Source organism: Thunnus thynnus, chromosome 6, assembly GCF_963924715.1.
Source record: "Thunnus thynnus chromosome 6, fThuThy2.1, whole genome shotgun sequence".
Lineage (NCBI taxonomy): Eukaryota > Metazoa > Chordata > Actinopteri > Scombriformes > Scombridae > Thunnus > Thunnus thynnus.
The window spans coordinates 19,853,574-19,866,433 of NC_089522.1; positions in this window are offsets into that span (position 1 = coordinate 19,853,574).

The following is a 12,860-nucleotide window of genomic DNA, read 5'->3' on the forward strand; positions in this document are numbered from 1 at the left end:
TTATATATAACATTATATATACTAACATAAAGAAAACTACAATTTAACATAACATTTAAAATCATTCTTAGTTAAAAACACAATTCTTGACATGCCTTGCCCAAAAGCAGCGGTTGAGAACAGGAAGTTTCTTTAATGGCTTTTACTTTCTAACCTTTGACTCCACCTTCCGTGCTTGAAAAGAGACAGAAAGGAGGAAAGAAAGGAAGGAAAGGGACACAGATAAAGAGTTCTTATCTAAATTGTCTTGGCCCTCACCCTTACATTTCATGACTGTAGATACTAAATCACTACTGTATCCTGACCTCTGACCCCTGCTATCTGACCTTCAAACCTGCCAGCGATCAGCCTCCGCTGGTAAATGCACATGGACGGACGTTCTGCAGAATGTGTAACATCATATTAGACTGCAGAGATTTAGACAGTGTTTTGACATGTTAAAAGTAACCACAGCTATCATCAGCCTCTTAATGGCGGCTGGGTATTGAATTGGTGCAAAGGATGACGAAACAATGCATGCAGAGTGTGTGTTTATTTCAGAGTGAAAGACCTTTTAGAGGATGAGGGGGATCAAGAACTTCCTTGCAGCTGGATCCTGTCTACAGTGCTTTGCAGAAGTATTCTCCCCTCTTGACCTTTGGCACATTTTGTTGTGCTATCAAGTTATTTCATAACACATTTATTCAGGATTCTCAGAGTTCAGTGCAAAACAAGTTGTTCTATCAAAGATAATAATGAAAAAAGAAGTATTAAATGACAGAATAAGATATTGAACACATTTGCTTAATTGCCACACAAGATTTATGATGATCAGATGTTGAAAGTCTCACATTAAAATATGTTGCTCAATAGGATAAATGTAGGATGCTGTATGTTGTTAGATTGGGAAGCAAAGGGGTTGCACACTTGTACAGGGATGCACTGATGCAACATTTTTCTCTCCCAATACCAATATCCTAACCGCAAATACCGAGTACATACCTGATACCAGTGCTTCTGTTTTCAAATTCAAAATAGAACTGATAAAGATTATTATTTTATGTGTAAAGCAACATTAGTCTTCTTAGGCTTGTGCATATTTTTCTAATGTTTTTTTGGGGGGGGGTTTATAAACTTGTGTCACTCACCACTTCTGGTTTCACAGTTAAAGTCCACCACTGTGTCCATATTGTGAAACACATGCGGAATAGTACTCAAGCACAGAAAATGAACTGTATACTGTATATTGTGGATCTGTGACGTCTGGCTTATAATTGATTAGTTTTATAGTGTCAGTATTGGCACTGCGTCCCTACTTATACCAACATAACATGCTGAATAATAAGAATACCGTACATTTTTCCACATTGATAAACTTGTGTGCTGCGCCTAAATTTCTTTTGAAATAACACAAAGGGTATTAAAGCACCCTGAAAACATTTTCTAGGCCCCTCTGTGTGTACTATAGGTGTTGGTGTGTGTGTGTATACAGACGTCTGCTTGTTTTAAGACATAAAAAAACTTAATCCAGCCTTATTTGTATTGCAAATATGCCCATTAATAATTTGTGGTAATACAGGGAAAAGGACAGGGTCCTATCACAGTGCTGCCAGCCTGGGCCCAGCCAGTAGATGGACACTTCACTTGTGCGCTGGTGGCATACAGACAGCTGGCTTCAGCCTCCAGGACAGCACATAAACTACTGACCAACCTGGACTTGTCTGCAGTGTGAGACAGAGATTTACACCACGTTAGTATAACCCTGCCATACCTCACACTCTGAGGCCTTGACGAGAAAGTAGGAGAGAGAGAGAGAGAGAGAGAGAGAGCAAGAGGGAGACAAAGATGTGTGCCGACACACAAACACACACAGACATGGAGGCAGACACCATGACTTACAGCCCCGTTCCTTACCTTCTCTCCACTGTAGGAAGGCTTTTATTATGAAGACCTTCAATCCTTTTCTTCTTTGTCCCCTCTCTCACGGACTTACTGCAGCCCTGTAACTCATACTGATGTCAAAACAAACACACAGATAAACAGGCAAAAGCAAACACACACAAGCACACTCACACACATGATAAACAGAGACATGAGCACCCCCCCCCCCCTCTCTGTCCTCCTCCCCCAAAGTCTGGCGTCCCCCACATTGCCACCAATATTTCTCATGAGCTCTCGGCCACCAGCCCTTCATGAATTTTTATTAAACAAAACTCTAAGCAGATTGATTTCACACCGGCTGCTTTATTGCATTTTTATTTAATTCTTTCTCTCTCTCAGAAGCTCACTTGCTCCTCTTTGCCTGTACCTCAGTTTCACCACTCCATCCTTTCACCTCTTCTTTCCTTCCTGATGCTTATCCTACTTCCTCTCTGTATTTCCTGCCTGTCCCCCACCCCATCTCTCTCTTTTTAAAGTGTCCTCCCCTCCTTCCCATTCTCTCTTCTCTGTCTTTCATTCTCTCCATTTCCTCAAGCCTCATTTTCCTGCCAGTGCTGATTTATGTTCCTGGATTTGTGGCCCTGAGTAGAGCTGTTGTTGGTGGGCTGATGAGCTTTGTTTTGGCTTTGTGTGTGTGCGCCTCTGTGTGTCTGCATGCGCACACTTATGTGCGGCCATGTGCGAGTTTGTTAAAATGCATTTGTTTCATTTATCACCTGAGCTATTAGTCAGTAGCTCTCAATTCATTAAGTTATCTCTCCCAATCTCCCGCTCTTTAGCAAGCTCTTCCTTCCTGTGCGGGGATGTGTTGAACAGCATCAGTTTCATTAGAGCATCATCAGTTTAAGCAAATGTCATTGGCTAATTTATATTACAGTGTTGCTTTACAGTAGCTTACACAACTTACTACAGCTTGTTCTATTACAAAAATATATTCCACTACCTGAGCAGATACAGATGGATGACAAATTAAAGACGAAAAAAAAAAACACCATTAAGTGTCTTTAAACTGGATGTATATGTTGTACATGTGTGGCCTCTGAGGTTACGCTGTAGCATACTGTATGTGTGCATCCTCAAAAATGTAACTACACATTGACAAAGATACCATGTAGGGAACTGTGAGTGGACAGCTTGTGTTTTCGTCTACAAGTTTCGGTGGAGATTGTGGTTGGGGTTGAAGAAACTGTAGTTTTCTCCTTTTCAGTAACACACATCTAGCAAAGCTACGCTGCAGATCTTCTGTTCATTATGATGTCAACTCTGTATAAATGAATGGATGTAAGCACAGCGATTGCACAGTGGTAGTTATTATTAGTTATTATTCAGTAACGAGACAAGGCCAAATAACGATATGTTACCTAGATGTAACTCCAGTTCAGTAAGTGTGTGTATCCCTGTCTCTGTATTGCAAATGAAAGAACGTTAACACCAGTGTTTCCCCTAGGTTGACTGCTTTGGGGTAATGGCAGCAGGGGCCAGAATAAATAAGAGTAGATGGTCTTCAAGTGAGCATGGTCAGGTTTGGCTAACCTATTGTCGCTAACGTCGGGGCTAACCCCCTTCACTTTTCCAGCAGTTGGGGCAACAACAGACAAGACTTTTCTTGGTCTTGAGAAGCTGCAGCATTTATTAACTGACACACTGTAACCTCTACTGTACATTTACTGCCAGATTGACAACTTACTGCTAACCTTTTCCTCTACTCCGCTCACATTCACCGTCACTTTTCTGCCGCTCACTTTCTCACACTCACTCAACCACACACTCACTACACACACACACACACACACACACACAATACGCACTGCTCTATTCCTTAAAGGAGCTACGCTAAGAGTTTCCCATGCAATGACACAGAGGTTGACTCATGTTTTGGAATAGTGCCGCACAGAGGCTCCTAAAAGCTATTGATTTCCAAATGAATGCATATTTGGTATTATTTTTGGCATTAAAAAAAGATTTTTTTGGCCTGGCGGGGGTTCTTGTTGGCCTGGTGGCGCGCCAGGCCTGTACAATTATAGGGGAAACACTGAACACAGTTATTGTGGTGAATATAATGAAAGCATGCTACAACCTGGTCATGTACAATACACGCGTCTAGCATTGCGCTCACCTATAAATCAAAACCATAGGTATCTGCAAAAGGACTCACATTAACTCCTTGTATCAACTATAAATCCAGTTTTAAGGAGTTGTCCAAACTAGAGATGCACTGATATGGAATAACAATAGCGAATTGTTAAGAACAAACTAAAAACAGCAAAGAAATAGTCTGGCACACAACCTCCAGCATTAAACAGCAGTTTGGAGTGGTTAGGGAACTGCAACTTCCCTAGTTTGTGTCCAGCTGGGGACCTTTGCTTTGCAATAGTCATAAAAATGCTCTGCAATAGTAATAACAATAATAAAAAAGCTTCTTATTGTTTATAATATTTGCTTTTGTACAGATTAAGCAAACAAGATATAATGTGTTAATTACTGAGCTTCAGAGGTGCTGGTGGGTGGATTTCTTTATCTTAGGACAGAGCCGTGCTAGCTGTTTTCCCCTGTTTCTAATCTTAATGCTAAGCTAAGCTAACAGGCTGCTGACTGTGGTTTAATATTTCACAAAGAGAGAGTGGTGTCAATATTTGCTCACTCTCTGCAAGAAAGTGTAGTTTTCAAAAACTTTTCCTTTAAATGACCCCTCATGCCCTGTATGGAGGCATCTGCATTTGTTCATCATTCATGTTTTTTATCTAATTTGCCACCAATCTGTAGCTCACTATGGTACAAAAAAAAGTCTTGGAATATGTTTTCCTTCACATTTCATATTTTTAAGGATATGAATGATGATTATTCATCCAGAATGTGAGTTTTAAGTGTCTTTGTCTGTCACATAAGCAGTTTGGGTAACAAATGCTCAACTGCGACATGGTCATCTTCCTTGTGCTCATAGTGTCTGGTGCTGTGGTGTGTGTGTGTGTGTGTGTGTATAGTAGTAAGCAGTGGCTGTTCCCCCAATACAGCCTGAAGTGATGAGGCAGAGTGCAGCTCCTGCTGGGTGTAATGAGGCTCCCTGCAGCTCTACACTGCCTCACCAAGTCTCCCTCTGTCTCTCTGCCCAGCAGGCTTGTGTTTGCAAAGCACCATGCCTCGCCACTAAACCACACATACACACACACACACACACACACACACACACATACGTAGAATCTACCCTTACCTTCCTTTAAAATGTTTATTGTATTTCTCTTTCTTTTTCCTGACATCGTCTCATACACTGTCTTAGCATCCACCTTCTTTTTTTGTTCTCCATTCGCCTTCTCTTTGCTCCTCATTGCTCCTACCCTCCGTCCTCAGCCCCTCCTTCCCCTCCTCTCTCCTCTCTCAGCTGGAGTCCTGTGTAATTGGGCTGTTGTCAACAGCACATTAGCCTGGATTAGCAGCGTAGCGACTTCTGGCTGGCACCGCTGACCCTACCAAACACAGGCCAAATAAGGTCATAAACAGTAAAAAAGACAAACAGTGACGGCTCAGCCAAACCCTGAAGTTGTGTGTGTGTGGGTGTGTGTGTGTGTGTGTGGGTGTGTGGGTGTGTGGGTGTGAATGGCAATGTTCTCACATAGGAATAGATAGGCAGATAAAAAAACATTTTTTTTGAGGAATGAATATTTTGTCATTACTTGTCAATAGTCTGAAAATTACATGTGTGTGTTTGCGGTGTCATGTGAGTGACACAGGGTGCAATAGTTAAGATATCAGACATTCACACATCACACGCATCAGGCTGGCTACGGTGCAAAGGTTGATGTATGTACATGTGTCGACCATGTGTTACGTGTAAAGACCCTGTGGAGTGACAGGTTATCTCTCTGCACCCCCACACCCCGTCTACGCCTCCACCATGTGTGTTTGGTCTGTCCCGTCACAGCATTCAGGTGGGGGAGGTGAGGGGGAGCGGCGCTGTTGGCGTTGGGCGTACCGTAACTGAAGTGTTGAATGTCTAATAGATCAGACAAGACAGCCCCGTGGTGACTGTCAGTCAGTCGTTCTCTCATTGTGAGGCCTTATCTCTGTTGTGTCTCTGTTGTTGTATCTGTCTGTTTCTTGTACTCAGAAGAGCTGTTTCTCCTTAAACTCATAGCCTTGAACTATACGACTGTTATGGACTAACTGTCCATGACATACATACTGGCAACTCCGTGTTTTGGTAACGGACGCCGAGTTGAAGTCTGTTCACTGTGTGAATGGAAAAATAACATTTTTTTTTCTGTTTGGTGTAAGGAAATATCTGTGGTCAAGGGCATTGCTTCTAATTTTGTCTGTCTCCGCTTCTCTCGCCGTCTTCCTTTCTCTCTCTCGTCTCGCTCTCTGTGTCTCTGTAGGCCTCGCAAAGCTCCAGATGCACCATCCCGTCCTTGTCCACCCACCTTTGTTTCTAAAACAGAGCCACTTTTATTGCTGCCCCGAGGCAGATAGAGCTAAGCTAAGGAAACAGAGAATCCTAGTGTAAGGCTAGGTATGGAAATGAGCCCTCTGTCACAATACTCAACAATATCTCATGCACTCCCTCTTATTCTCCTGGAAATAGAGAGAGGGGAGAGGAGAGGAGACGCTGGACGGCATTGTTCTTCCTGCCCAGTTTTGTGAGAAATTAATTAATTATGAATGAGTGAGTAAGTTAAGAAAAGGGGTTTTGGATTCTATTGGTGTTAACATAATTACAATTCTCCTTTTTTAAATGAAGGGACTGGGGCCATTTCTCCTGCCTCTCAAATGGGTTTTTATCGTCTTCAATTTGGAAAAGAAAAGCTGATAAAAGCCTTTATAATGCTTTAATTTGGCATCGATTTGCATGAATCTCCCTCAGTAATTATCAACTTACCCCTCCCCTCACGGATGACAGAAACAGTAGATTCTGATAAGAGAGTGAGTGTGTGTGTGTGTGTGTGTGTGTGTGTGTGTGTGTGTGTGTGTGTGTGTGTAAGGGTGGGGGGTATCTTCTAGTCTCCATCTCCCATTTTTCTATTTCCATATCTCATCCCTCTGTCTTTCATTGGGAGAGGCGTGGAGCGAGTGATGGCAGTGGCAGGGGAGAGGGAACAGAAAAATCCTAAATCAAAGCACTCAATTATAGGGCTGCAGTAATTATGGGAGCCCTTGAATTGAAGTGCTCTCGGAGGAGAGATGGATAGATATATGGATGATGCATGAGGGGCGGGACAGATAGGTAAATAAATGAATATGCCACACAGAAATACAATGTAGCCTCTGGGCCTGAGACGACATAAATACACGTATTAATCGATAGGTCGCAAACCATCCCAATGCAATTAAAAGGGTATTGAGTGGAGTGGGCTGCACTTGGGCTTGGGGAGTGGGCTCAGGCAGGCTGTAGTGGGTCAGGGCCCTGACCTGTAGGAGGGTTAATGCCCCCCTGGCCCTCACTAGCCTCTGGCCTGTGCATGGTGAAATGCTGAGGGTCAGTCCATAAAGGGACTCCAGTCTCTGTGGGGCCCTTTACTGGTCAATAAGACTGAATGAGTTCCATCAACTACCACTGTGAAACCGCTCCAAACACTGATAATACTCCTAACACTGCCTAGAGAGCAATGTACTAAATACACTTTGCTTTTTTTCTGTAGGTGTTTATCTGTGTCAGTGTGTGAATAATTTTATTAAAGAAAAATGTTGCTTTCATATTCCTCTTCTCTCTATCCATTTACAAATTAAATTCACGTTTATTTAACATATTCTTTTGAGACGTGCCTAGCATAAGAGTTATATTTGTCAAACATAAGTGCATGCAGTTGGGTGTTTTTCCTTGCATGTGTGTTTAGGCGTATAGATGCTTATGTGTGAGTGCCAGCTTGCGATTGACTGGCTCCAAATCCATCCTCATATTAGCACATGCAGGAAGTTTGTCATGGGCCCTCTGCTGTGCCAGAGCTCATTTGGTTCAATGTGAAATTTATCACAGATGTTCCTCTTCCCTAACCAGGCCTGGCTGCCAGAGACTACAAACAAAAGACTCTGCACACAGATAAAAACCAAAAAGCAGAAACTAACAGATTGCAGTGCTCTGTTTGCTGAGATAATACACCATTAGCGAGACATTTAGATTAAAATCAGAGTACTGTACATGTTGTAAAAGTGAAAAATAGAATAAAAAACTAAAAGAAAACAGATGAAAGTACCTAAAAACATTTTTTGTTAATGAAGTATGGTTTATGAGACATTTGTTTCTCCTTCATGTGTGAGATTGTGTATGTGATTTTTGGACATCCATGAACACATTTCTGCGCATGTACATCTCATCATTTGTATATACCTTGTCTGTGTTAAAGTCAGTGCTAAATGGATGAATGGATGGGACACTGCTGAACCTACCGCACAGTGTTGGGGCCTATGTTTGTGATTAATGTGATCCTGTCCCAGCTGACAGTGTCAGAGGGAGTGATGCGTTGGGATGAGCGCCACAGCAGCCTGCTGATTTACTGGCTTCCATTTCCAGTGGTGTAAAGTCAATCTCTGTGGAAGGTCAGCGGCCCCCGCATGCACATTAGCGTCTTTTAATCCCCATCCGTCAGGGCAGGCCAGCACCAAACAGGAAGGTGGAGGAATACACGGAGGAGGAGACTTTGTGGAGAGTGGAGGGATATGAATACACACAGCTCCTGTGATTCCTGTACGCTCATCACGTCCTCTGTTGCAACTGTGCTCATAACTGTCTGCGGTCAGAACATACACACAGAACTCATACAGTTTACACACCACAGCAGCACCCGAGGACTGAAACAATCAGCACACTCACATCGTTACTCCGTTTTCACAGTTTGTCTTTCTTCACAAATTGAACATTAAAGCTAACATCTGTAACTTTATGCGCATTGTCACCCTCTGCAGATGTGATGCCAAATACGTAATGTTTCAACTTCAGTAAGAATGATGTAATTGTTATGGAAGCCTGATTTTTAAAGAGCCTCCACAGAACTTATAAACCATAGAGTGTAATACTGCTGGGAAGTGGTGGCTGAAAAAAATCGATTCACATAAGAATCGCAATTTTCTTCTATGATTCTAAATTGATTCAGAAATGCCAAAAATCAAATTTCTAAATTAACGTGATGTTGACAGAATGAAAAAGGTGCGAGGGCAGTGCAGCACCTGGACAGTCTACATCGCACACACGCTAGAGTTATCTAGTTGTTCATCTTCAAAAAGGCAAGCGTTTTGGCACATTTTTTTAATTAATCAGTGAATAATTACCTTTCTGAGACAAATATGAAGTAGGTAAGTATATTGTGAATACGCCGTCTTCCAGAGACTAATGTTGGCAGAAAGTTAATGTTTTTAAAGCAACATTCATTTATTTTTTTGGCCACTTGGCAGCAGTAAACACAACATTGACATATTATCATCTTTGTAAAGTCATTGTGGCAAAAGTGTGAGCAAACAGTTGCTTATTCAAGCATCCAGCAGACATAGAGCAAAATTAGCTTTGTTTTTGTGTTTCTGGCGACCTGGCATATGTACTGTAAATCCAATATTCAATTTTGTTTTAGCTTTATTTTGGTCTCCATTAACTCCTGAGGGAAATATCTGGCTCTCAAGCTGCTAAATGCTCCACAGAAGGTGCTTTTCCATCAGCCTGTTTTTATTCACAATTATAATTTGTGCATTAAAAAACCTGAGTGGATCCATTGAAAATTCCTGAAATAAAATGTTTATTCTTCACTGAGGGTATCGATAAAAGCACAAAGTGCAGTGGAAACAGAGGCAAATAAATCATTATGTACTTCATGTACATAATAATGAGACAAAACATACCAGATCTGAGCATCAGATCTGTGTGTGGTGATGATGAGGCTGTAACACTGCTCAAATTAACACAACAAACATAAATAACACATTTCCATCATGTTTTCTCCATTGTTTTTCACTGTTTGAGGTTTGACTGGTGCTCTTGTAATTACATCATCTTCTTCTGTCATCTTCTTCTGCAATGGTTTAATGGCCCCTGACTGGAAATTAGCACCACCACCTGTTTATCTCAACGACCCATCTACAAATATTTACATCAGTGGATGGAAATGCATTCATTTGAATTTTCTTTTGCCGATTTTCAGGATATTCAGTTAACGTTTGTGCTACATTTGGATGGAAACCTATCTAATCTTCTCTAGCCAGTCGCTAACCTTGTCTGTCTGGGTGGCGTACAGTTGATTTATCAAAACCTGAAAACAGCGGTCTGTTGTAGCTGGAAATGAGGTTGATGAGAGCGGTCATTAGTCAAGTTGCAGACTGTAAAACCAAAACAATGAGCTGAAAGATGCTAAAGTGGTCCATTGAGCTAAAGGGAGCTCCAGAGATGGTTGATAATCCTCTGTGGATTTGTCACTACTAGTGATCCCTTTCACATTACAGTAATTACAGTTCATTTAAGAGATATCGCTCGTTGCCGCTTTAAAAAGACTTCCAGTGTATCTGCTTTTTTTCTTAACTCTTGAGTTTACTATCATTGGCGGCTGCCTCTGATTGTTGTCAATGTCATGGTGAGTCCTCACAGACTGATTGATTGTCTGACCAGTTGATTGATTTGCGTCTAAAAAGCCTCTTTTTCATTGCTAACTTTAATGATTAGCTTCTCATTCTCATTCCATCTCTATGACCACCTACCTTTTACAGAATCATCTGTATATCTCTCCTTGTGTCTTTTTCTGTCTATTTCTCATCTACACAAACACCCACTTTCTCCCTCCTCTTGGTCTGTTACTGATTGTCTTCTCCTGGCAGGGGGCTCTCAGTCTCCCACACAGTCACTTGGCTCCTGAAGGATGTGAACAGTAGACAGGTAATATTTTAATCTCCCCTCCATCTCCCTGCCTTTTTACTCTATTCTCTGCTAAAACATTTCATATTCTAATCGGCTCCTATGCGCGTCACATTCCCCTGCAGCAGCCCTTACTGCCTTTAAATAGATCCATCAAACTCACCAACAATCTTGCTAAGTTTATTTAATTTTTTCCCCCTTCTCTTTAGCTTTTTTGACTTTTCCTGGAAATCAAATGCAGCTTTTTACATTCTCTTCTTCATACCTCAATCTCCCCCCTTCTTACCTTCTTTCCCCACAACCCATTTTTTTCTCCCTCCCTCCCCCCACATCACCTCTTTTCTTTCCTTCATTCTTTGCCTGGAGGTTAGCGCTAAACGTGCATCATTCAGCGAAAAACAAAAGGAGTGAATTGATTGGGTTATCAGCTGCTGCTCTGGTGGACCCTTTGATCAGAACTGAAAAGCAGCGCTACATGTCAGAATTCTGCTTCAGCAGCTCTTTCTGAGTTTTACAATTACTACACGCCACGGTCACATCCAAAGTTTCCCCTCCCTCTCTCCCCACAGTCTTAGGGTTAGGGCCTGCGGCGATGAGCATTATTACGGCTCATTCTGCTGTCTCCCCGCTGAGCGCAGAGCGGGCAGATTGTGTTTGGGAGATACGCTGCTGTGGTAAGCTGGCTGCTGTAGCGCTCGTCCTTCTTCATTCAGTCCTGGACTGTGCTCCTTTGACCAGAGTGTCACACCGTCGCCCACACACGACTCCCATAGTGTCCTGTCAGCGTCTTATTGTTGAGATTCCTGCTCTGCTAGATATGGACAACAGAACAAACAAGTTGATCTGTGGATGAGTTAACCTTGAACCAAGATAAAGGAAGTGGTGAAACCTGCCAGTTCATTAATAACTAAGCAGTGCAACAAGAGGTCAACAGGTCAACGCGGAGCAGCGCTGTTTGCTCCGCTCTACTTTTCTCATGGTCTGACATAACCTGTAAGGTCAACGACAACAATAGAGAGGGAGAATGGCTCTATTTTGACCTGATGAGAGGCAGGAGTTCACACATCAGATTAATGTGCGCTGTATTACTGTAAGTGTACATTTGAGGAAACCACTTTGGTAGAACAATGAAACAGAGCCTCACAAAAAATAGAGGAAGTTCACTGAAAAAATAAACTCTCAGGGTTTCAGATGAAACACACACACACGAGCACATACACATGAGCACATACAGAGAGGCACACGCACACTAAAACAATAGAGTACTTCATTTCTTTTCTCTACAGAGAGCCTAAGGGGGTCTAGGCTCCTAAACAGTCACCTCGCTTCCTTAGTAATTGGCTGGCTGGTACTTAAGACCAACAGCTTTTAATAAGCAATAGAGGCAGGAGCCAAACTGACAATAACTGCTGCCCTACATCAATTATTGGATACATATCCATCACTTGCTGACTTATATGTGACCCCAGGCACCTGCCAGCTGAGGTATTGACTGGCCAGCTCTCCCCAGTGCAAGTGACAAGTTCCATTTGCAATCACATTTATTAAACGGCTGTTAGAATGAAGGTCTGGGCCAGCCCATGTTGCGCCACCGGCTTCGGCTCTTATTAATCTGAAAGCCGCCAAAGAATGGATAAATGTCTGAAGGAGATAGATAAGAAGAAGTATGTGATGGAGTGATTGAATGTGGTTTCTCACTTTCTGTCCCACTTAGATCTTCACTGTTGCATTTTAACCGATAGTTTATCCACTGGTTCCTCTAAATTGAGGAACCAGTTCCTCTAACTACTTTTGCTGTTGTTATTCTCTCACTGTTCTCAATTGTCTTTCTGCAGTAACTTCAAGTTGACATATGATGCATTGCATGTTTATATAAGTGCACTTATCCACTCATAACTGTATTGCTGACTATACACCAGCAGTGTTAGTATAAATAGTGTTACATAATAACTTTTTGGCTGTAACAGAGGTTCATTTTATTAGGATATAGGCTCGTGTGTAAGCGTGTGAGTTAGCGTGATGTATAACTGATGGCTCGTTAACATGAGCAATGCCATTATTTTTACAGGCGTTTGTAAAGCTCTGTTGTTTGTGCAAGTCCAGCAGGTCTTCTCCTGTAAGC